Source organism: Anopheles nili, chromosome 3, assembly GCF_943737925.1.
Source record: "Anopheles nili chromosome 3, idAnoNiliSN_F5_01, whole genome shotgun sequence".
NCBI lineage: Eukaryota > Metazoa > Arthropoda > Insecta > Diptera > Culicidae > Anopheles > Anopheles nili.
Window position 1 is genome coordinate 50,209,155 of NC_071292.1, and position 10,005 is coordinate 50,219,159.

Below are 10,005 nucleotides of genomic sequence, written 5' to 3' on the forward strand. Positions count from 1 at the left end.
ATTGTAAAAATCAACCCCGGGGTAGGCATTGTGGCCATCACCAAATATATCCTTGAAAAGCGTTCAAGGCAGTTACGAACGCAAAGTTAAAGTTTATTGTTGTTGGTGGGGTGGAGATTCCCCCCTTAACCCTCCCACCATTCGAACCCAAAACGAGCGCAAGAACTCTCTTCCGAACTCACCCTCCGTCGAAAACGAATCAGTCGTTTCATTTCCAAATTTCATTCGATCAGCACAACTTCTCCAATTTGCGAAAAGCCGCACTGGCTGGCGATAGTTGATAGGGATGGGAGGAAGGCGAGTATTTACGAACTTAAAACACGATTTACGAGCGCATAGTCGAACGCTTGGAGGAGAAATTGGATTTCAAGCGGACCTCCTGCGGACCTTCACATTAAGCTTTTAATGTCGTGAGCTCTGAGCCCGCGAGTAATGATGCTCGAATTTTGGGACAATTGTTTTCCCTGCTCAACCAGGACAAACACAGGGATGCAGCTGGCAGGAGGGGAGGTGTTAGGACGTGGCCACTGACAAGCCTCTCCCCGGGACCGCGCTTGTTCCGGTACAGCGCGGCAATAAACAATAATCGTTGTTATTACGACAAATGCAATAGCAATCGGCGAAAGCCGTGCGTCCGGTAAAACGGGACGCGGAATAGTAATGACCGCTTTTTGGTAGATTCTTTGATTTGATTCACTACGGCGCAGGATATATGTTTATCGTCCCGGATCGTCCTTTCGCCGGGCCGGATCGCTTCGAACGAGTGCCGAAATTTGACGCAACTCTTGGGTGCGTAACGGAGATTGGCGTTTTAGTTTTCTTCAAGGTACGAGTTTAAGGATCATCAAAAGGTTGTTTTTCGTTTGAGAATTTTTTAAAGCAGAAAGGAACAAAGCTGACATAAATATTTATCACACATTATCTGCCCTTCGAACAAGGCTTCCAAAAGACGTTCATCATGGTGTTGTTCCATAGATATTCTGACCATCGAAGGGTTAGCCAACCATCACCGGACACGACAAGCGCAGCGAGTCAAACCGCTATAGCCGACATTTTGCGCGACCGACCACAAGGTGTACCTCAGCCAAAAAAAACACACACACAAAAATCGACCATCATAAACAACGTCCACCCCAAAACCACGAGGACATGTCGGGTGACCGCTGAGTGGTCACCAACACCCCCACACCACCCACTCAGAAGGGCGCGAACACGCACAAGCCCCAACGCAACAATTTGGCGTGGTTGTGATTGTGATTTGAATAATTTCGGCTAAATTATGAGTCCCCGTCGAATGGTGCCCCGATGGTTGGTCGCACGCGCGCGCGCGTGGTCATTCATCATCGTGGACCATCGTGGTTGAAAACCGCTGGAAAACACCACCCACCCCATTTAAACGCCCTTCTCACCCACCGGTGCTCGGTGGAACTAAATTTCATCAGATAATATTTCGCACCATATCTACCCACCCAAACGTGCCGAAAACAAGGATAATCGGCACTTCGACCGTGGTTGCATTGGTGGTGCGTGCATTTTGCTTTAATTATCTGTTTTTTTGTTGCTTGTTTTATCACTCATCGTACCTCACACATCAGGCCCGTGGAGAGCGATTAGTTGTGGAGGATTTGATTTGCTTCGCTTGCAGGCATGATCGTGCGCATTTATGAGAGTGCAATTACCCTCGTGGTGTATCGCGATTTTTGGGCGCTGGTTGGTGCCATAAAATGGGAATTACTGTAACCAAACGTTGCACCCTGATCTATCGGGAAACAGTCACAAAAAAAAAATCTAACATACCACAGGTTAATCGCCGCAAATCTACGCCAGCCATCGATGGCATAAATTTGTACCAAACCGTTACCGCTGCGAGCTGTGGCCATTAAAACCGATGTGGTCTAATATATCGCTAACAAATCGTTCCCAATCTCCGAAAGAAATAGAGCCCTCCCCCCCCCCCGACCCACAAAAAAATGTGAGCTTTTAAAAAAGTCGTCCACCCGAAACGGTGAACTAACTTTACGTGAAACATCGTAGCGCCCGCGCGAAAAGGAGCTACAAAAAACAAAGCAAAGCAAAGTAACAAAAAACATGCAGCCATCCACCCCGTTTGGCTCCAGCGAAACACCGAAATAAATACATCAAATCGCCACCGAGGGAGCATTAATGGAAAGCCACTTAGACGGGGAGCCGAAATGGAGCCGATAATTGAATCCTATTAAATCAATGCCCACATTACAAATTATCTCGCTGGCATCGCGCGCAAACCCACCGGGCAGCATTCATTTGCGGTCAATCGGAAAGGTAGCTTGCTGGGTAAGGGGTGGGGGGTGGTGGTTTCTTGAAACCCTCCCCCCCCCCAGTCAACATATCGGAGTGCGCTTATTTGCTGCTAATGGAGCTTCGATTCGAGCTGGCTGCGTTCGTGCTACAACCAAAGTGGCTGCGTGCTGTGCAGGTGGTGAAAGCAAGTGTACGTTGATAGTGCAAATGATGCATAGTTAGGCTAATGACAATCAATTTTCTCCCGCACCTAAGCAAGTCTGAGAAACTGATGGCGTCTTCTTCGCTTACAGGACTTCTCTTGGGTGTTGTTATCGGAATGTCCGTTGAAACGAGCGCTTTGGGTGGGTACTTTCGAGTGATTGCGTGCGTGCGTCCTAGGAAACAATCGAGAAGGAAACCAACATTGCGCCCTTAATTCACAGAATCCACACAACGGCTGCCCAATCGGACGGGTCCCGAAGGTTCCAATCTTGTCTCGCGAGGTCCGTGGGGCCACTTTTTGGGGGCAAAAAGTTAGCTGATGATTTATTTGTCATTTATTTCACGGTCTACTTGTGGCGTTCATCAGCGTGCAGCACGGTGCGCTTATCGTGCCGCTTGTTTCGACACCATCGGACGGAACCAAGCGGATGGGAACGAATTCTATTCTATCATTCGATGTTCTGTCCGGTTATCAGCTCGTTTCGTGCCAGCAAACGCTGTCCATAATCAATTTAGCCACGGAGAGGGGCCAACACACTATCAGCCGCTTATTACTAGCGTAAATTTCGTCTCCCCAAGCAAATATGGTGCGAAAAACATTTGTCTTGCGACATCGCTAAGAAGCGAAATGTGTTTCGTGTGGGGTTTTTTTGTTCTCTCCTTTACGCGGGCTCCGGTTCCTTCACACCAAACCCCAGCGCCCTGGGAAGAGATTAATTTCGGCATGCAAAATAACAAGCTTGCATAAGCCGGTTCGAGGTCGGGATCACACAAGGAAGAGCATAATTTGACACCATCTGTTGCGGGACACATGATGAAGGAAAGCCGCATTTAATTCGCTCGCTTTTACTTGCGACACTAGAGAGAAGACCCCGCCCGTATATGAGTTGTGTGTTTTGCTGACTCCTGCAATACCGTGTGTGAGTGTGTGCGTGTTCATATGCATATTTTTTCAATTAAAAGAAAATTGCCCACCACGAGAATTATCGCCAAGTTTCATCTGTGGCAGCGGAAAGGATTTTAAGTAAAACCTCGCTTCGTCTTCGTACCATGGCGCAAGTTTCGTATGATGGAGGCGCACGAACACGTGTTGGCTGTTATTTGTATGGCAGCACTCAGCCTCCCGGTGCGGTAGATGGCAGGCTGCATCCTGTGCGCCAACGACACGGATGACGTGTTTTAATTTTAGCAACAATTCCCCAAAGCCGCCACAGCAAGTTCCACCCAAGAACTGCAAACCTCGCGCGACACACCTACGGGCTTCGGTGGACCGTTTCGCGTAAGAAAATTTTCTAAACAGAATTTTCATCATCTTGCAGCCGTGCGTCAGACACTTACACACACCCACACACCAGACGCTGGCTGGAAGTGAGCAAGTGTCGAAACGCGAGCAACCCAGCAACCTTAGTGTTGCCGTGCACAAATTCAACCTCTAACGCACCGAGGCCGCAAACGGCGCCAAGCGTGTAATCCTCCCACCGTGTAAAGGTGGGTGGGTGTAATTTATTCAAAAATTTTAGCGCTAAAAACTTTCGCACCCAAGCCACTCCGCGGGATGGATGGTTTACCTCGCGTGTTTTGCCGCTTCGAAAGAAGCGGTGGAGAAAACTTGCACCACGTTTCGTTCTGTCGCGGTGGCAAATTTATCGGTTTTTCGTCCGCAAAACCGCCAAAAACGACGACATATGTACGATGGAAAACCACACCGTGCGTCGAAAAAGCCCACCGTTTTGGCGAGCAAAGCAAGGGCTCTTTCTCTCTCTCTCTCTCTCTCTGGGTGGTGGTTTTGCGAACCCCAGCACATATGGTATTTATTGGAAGTGAAAGCATTTTACTGGGCAGAGCGCATCCACCTCGCCGCTTAAATGAATTTCAGCGTCTTTTCGTCGTGCTTTGGGAGGTCCAGGCGCGCGCCCCGGCAGAAGAGCAAAAGCAAGCAAGCAAAAAAAAAAAAAAGAAATCGATTCAATCTCCCGAACCGATGATGCTTTGACCCGCACCGGACATAATACCAATTAAACGATCGTTCCGAAGCCCATCGTTGCCACCCGGTGCCACTTGAAAGGTTAGAAGGCAAACGTCGCGCATGCATTTTACTGATAGCACAAATCGTATTCTCGCTTAGTAAGGAATTTATGTCACCCAAACCAGCCGTTGGGGGTCGGCAGCAAGCCTCACACGCGGACACGGTAACCTTTCGCTGAAGAAGAAGAGAAAAAACAAACCTAAACCCAAACCCAGCGGCAATTGTGTTCCCGCTCTTGACGCGTTCTCAATGCGCAATAAAAAAAATGCGCTCCCCGGGGGGGGGGTTCGGTTTTCCCGGCACCATGTCACCCCACTACTGAGGGCGGCGATTCGCTTTGAAGTTTTCTTCCTCCACCGTTATCTCGTTGCGTGGCGGTGTCGTTTCGAATGCAACCAAGAAACGCACGCGGCTGGTTTCGTTTGGTTGGCCACTCAAGACCAAACACTGACTTCTGTGTCGGGGGCTATGAAAAGAGCGAAACCACGAGCGCTTCCACTAATCTCCGCTTAAATAAACGGTCACTTTGAGCCCACTCTAGAAGAGCCCACAAGCGGTTCCAGCAGCAATTGTGCGCACACACATAATCCACACAGTCGTCCTGTTTGAGTTGCACCGCCACCGCAATTAGACTCAATTAAACTCGCCAAAACTGTGGCTGGCCTGCGATGCGTATTTGAATATTTTATCACACCACAAGCATTACACATCGAGCACAAGAGCAAAGAAAAAGGGGGCCAGTGTGTGTCCCTAGACCGGTGTGCCCCGGGGGAAAACGTTTGAATTTTGCCGTTGCATTAAGCGCGTCTCGAGCGCGCGCACACACACACACACACAAGCAAGACACTGTGTACTTTTGATTGGCCTCCCAGCTTGGAGCGCTAATAAAACGCTCTAATCTACCGAGCGCGCGAGGAAACAAATGCTGCCCAAATTTACGCCACCATCGGTCAACAAGTCGCTTGGCCCTTTATCGTACGAGAAAAAGAAGGGCAACGTGAACCGGCGTGAACGTGTTGCTCAATAAACGGTAGCGAACGTCAATAAACCCCGCAAAACTGGTGGTGTTTTTTGCCGAATTTAAACGAAAAAGAAAACCCCTTTTTCAAGCGGCTCACAGATAACGAGCGAACTGTGGTCAGCTAAAGCTCGTGACCACTGGCTAGCGGATTGATTTCTATCGCACGGGGTGACGATGGAATTGTGATGACGATAATTATTACAGACCCATCCATAAAGTGCGACTGCGTGCGGGATTTATTGTACGGTTTGTGCGAACGTTTGTGCGTGAATACCCTCACGGGGACTATGCTTTGACTAATCAGCGCGTGAGCCGGAAGGTTGAGCATATAACATAAAATGAAGCCGTCTAACTGCCCTGTGCGTTGCAGAGCTTCCTAATCATTTTGATACACGTTTAGAGGGGTTTATTATGGGGGTGGTTGTTTGTGAGCGAAAACAACTAATTCACAACCGAATGCCTATCGCAAGGAAGTGAGTTGTTTTGAGCGCTTCTCAGCTAATGCGATCTAACATTACCCTCCTGGTTTAATCGAAACATCCCCTAGCACTAGAACAAGGAACGTCAAATGGCATTTTGAGATGGAAAGAGTGGATGTCGCTGCAAAAGAGTGACGACATCGAGCTCTACTTCTGCTATAGTATATAGTAGCAGCAACAGCAGCAGCTGAAACGACTCCCAGAGCTGCATAGAAATGAGCAGCGGTTTCTTTGCGACATCCCGAATTTCCATCCGCATCCCTTTTGATTTTCTTATTCTTCTTCGTCCTTTTTCCCGCACACGGTGAACGGTCGTCCCTTTTGTACCGTCTCCCGTGCAAGCTTCACCATGCTGTTTCGCGCACAGCTCATACATAATACATGCAGTGCTTGCAGATCTTGAAATCAACCCACCGCTCTGTTTCTTGGCCCTTTTTTTTTTACTTCCCAACAATCGGAATGGTTTGACGGTGGGGGGGATTTTCGCAACCTCAACCGTCGTGGCCGTTTGCGAGCAACATTTGACGGTGCCTTCTCGAATAGTGTTTAATAATTTTGCTCAATTTCGTGGTCTATACGTGTCGATAGAAGCGAAATGCATTTTCCAAGCTCGGACCATCGCCTTCATTCACGTCATGTGTGGGTCATTCCGTTTGTGAGGCTAGTGGCCGAGCGTAAATTGATCCCCTTGCTCGCAGGACCTCTACACACCCGCACACACTGACAAAAAAAATCGAAAAAAAAGTCTCGCGCAACACAAACAAACACAGCCAACTGCGAGAGATCGGCAACCAAAAACCACAAATAACAATGCTGCGAGGGCGCAGGCATAACACCGCGAGGTGTGGAATCATAATGCAAGCGCAGGCGTTGGGTAGCTCCTTGCGATGCCAAGGACGACCGGCTACAAGGACGTGATGATGTTCCACCTACGAAGAGCGCCGCGCGCGCGATATTTGATGAAAGGACTGCTGCCAGGACGTCAGGAGTAGGAGATCCAGGACAGGCAAAAAGAAGAGCGGCAAAAAGGACAAGAAAAAAGGATCCTTCTTCGCTCCCTCGGCGGCAACGACTCGCGCACAACGCCAAGTAGCTGCAACCGCAGATTTCAATGGCAAAACGATGCACGCGCCGGAAGGCGAACGGAAGCGAGAACCAACGCGGCAAGGAGCATCCTGTGTTCGGAATGAAAAGCAGGATTCACCCTTCGCAGGGGGCGCAAGGAAAAGCCGAACACCGGTGGTGAAATTTCACGGATGAAAGAAGGAATCGACCCCACCCGTCGTCCTGGGTGCACACCCTCCTCTTCTCCCTATACCGCGAAAAGCTGCTGTCTGTTTCGGACAAAAAGCCCCAAGGAAAACTGCAATAAAACGCAAATGTTACCTTTAATATAGAAAATATCCCGTTTGCCAGGCGGTGGGAGCATCATCGCACGCGTGCTCTTTCTCTCTCTCTCTCTCTCTCTCTGGCGTTGGATGGTAAGAAGCATGTCTTTGGGTGGTTTAGAAAGGCCGCGAAAAAGGGAAAACGCGATGAAAAAGAGAGACAAACGATGCGATGTGCGAAATGTGAGTGATTTCCGAGACCATCTTTGGCCCAATGGTCGTCACTCGTCAATCCAAGCAGGCTACACAAGGACGTTGCCCGATCGTGCACGCTTCGATCAGCAAACATTTTTCCGTCCAGCGAGCATTTTCCGACCGGCAATTTACGGTCGCTTGGAATTAAAAGCACCAACCCTTAACGCTGGGTGGGTAAAAAAAGGCATTATTTGCCGGACGAAAACCATGATTCCATGCCGTGCCTTGATTGGCAACAAAACAACAAGCCACTTTTTTCCAGGCGCAATCGAAACCACTCATGATCAAATCCATATTTTGCCAACAAATAATACCACCATCGGGTCCCTAATGAGAGAGCTGGTGTCCGTTTCGTGTTGGCCGAAAAAAAAAGAATGGGGGGAAAACTAAGGGTGGGAAAGCGTAGAATAGGCCCTTCGGCACCTAGGCGAAAAGGCCCAGGACGAAACAGGTCCAAACGGACCTTCGGTAGCTTCGTCACGCAATCGAAACGTCGAACGGAAACGAACAGCAAAAATGAACCGAAAATTGAACCCACCAAGCGCACCGAAAAGTCAACTCCCGCCAGAGCCCGAGAGACGGTGATAACCTCCCGCTTCAGGGCTAGGAGGAGGCCGCGTGGAAAAAGGGAAACTATTTTCTCAGCTCACGCAAAAACACAATCTCATTATCCTGCCCTCGCTTCCTGGCCGTCCTGTGGTCCTGTCCGCGCACGGAAACCCAAGGTCCTGCCCAGTCTTGCCTGGGTTATCGTGCCCACACAGAAAAACAAGAAATCGGAATATTCAATTATTTATAAAGATTCAGATTATCCAATTAAGGAACGCAGCGGTCGGTCGTCGGGCGTCGAAAGGCTACAACACAACTGGGCTCCCTCCCCATCCCGGCAGAGAAAAACCTGCGAATAACTGGCAAATAGGTGGTCTCTGGCTTATGTTCCGAAGCATCGAAGTCACTTTGGGGTGGTGCGGGCCAGAACGCCCAACCATAGAAGGGTGTGTACTTTAGACATTTACATCCAAACAGCATTCAATGAAATGGGTTTCGTTCGCTTGCCATCGCTCGTGGCGGCTGGATAGTTTACGACCCGCAACCGGGAGGCATTGGAACGATCTGTGAATAGCTGGCAGGTGGGCCTTAAACTTGTGTTAGAGCTGGCGTAGAATCAACGTTTGGGAAGCCTTTCAACACGCTGGACTGGTATAAGCATAAAAAGCATAAAAAACCCCGTCTCGGGATTGAGATTGGGGGCAGTTTTTTTTGTCCAGCACTGTAGCTACCCCCCAATGGTGAACGGGAAAATTTGCGTGCGTGTCACTTCAGTCGAATATTCGGGTGCTTGTTCTTCGTAGCAATGGTTGGAAATTTATGTGCAACCTTCTCCTAGGAAGCGGCACAAAATTAGCTCAAAACCAGAGCCAGAAAAGTGCTCCTTATTCGTAGCTGCCCAACCTGGTGCAGATTTCCACGAGCCCCCGGCCGTCAAAAGAAACGATTGTTGACCACTAGGCTTCTCGCTGGCTCGTTCGTCGGGAATTGTTTGATGAGAAGGCGAATTTTGGGAGCTTTGTGTACGCCCCGATCGTTCGGGAATGGGGATTAAAATCGGACTAAAGCTCTTTTGCATTTTACTCCCGCCCGGCTAAAGAGGCTCAACGGTGGGGAGATGTTTTTCCTGTCGACCTTTGTTTGCCATGAGCTGTAAGGGCAGTGCCCAGAGAAACGCTAGGTAGCTGCTGATGAGCTTCTTAGCCGGCGGAAGACCAAAGGCGGAGAGATTACCGGTCGAGATCATGGGCTGGCTCACGAGAGGGCCCAGGGATTCCCTCAGCAACAGCAACAGCAACAGCAGCAGCAGAAGCAGCAGGAGATAATAACTAGCATCACCCGACGACGGCGGCCCGAGCACGAGAGTAAATTGAATGACTACAAATGAAATGAAGCCCAAATCCCTAAAAGAACGTCACATTCGCCGGGCACGGAAACCCTACGGCACGGAAGGGCTGTACCTTTCCCCCCGGGGTGGGTGGGGCCGTTAATGCCCAACGCAATTTCCACCACCGAAAATGCTGTCTCCAAAAACTCGCACCAACCGAGGACTCATTGCAGGATGGTTATGCCATCGCAGTCCAATATCGACGGCGTTGGTGGCAGCAATCTCAATTCGAAGGGCACGCTGGCTGGCTGGTGTGGAAAGGGTGGTTTATTGAGAGCCCTGATAATCCTTCGCCCCACTGTTTAGGGTGGGTGTTTCCGAAGCCCGGGGGGCGATGCTCGTTCATAACCTAACTGGGAGGATCGAATTTTATCGAACAGCAACAGCACGGGCGGACCGAAGCAATCTACGCGAGAGAACCCAATGTCCATTACAGGGAGTTTCAACCCCTTTTTTGGGGTGACGATGGGCCCCAC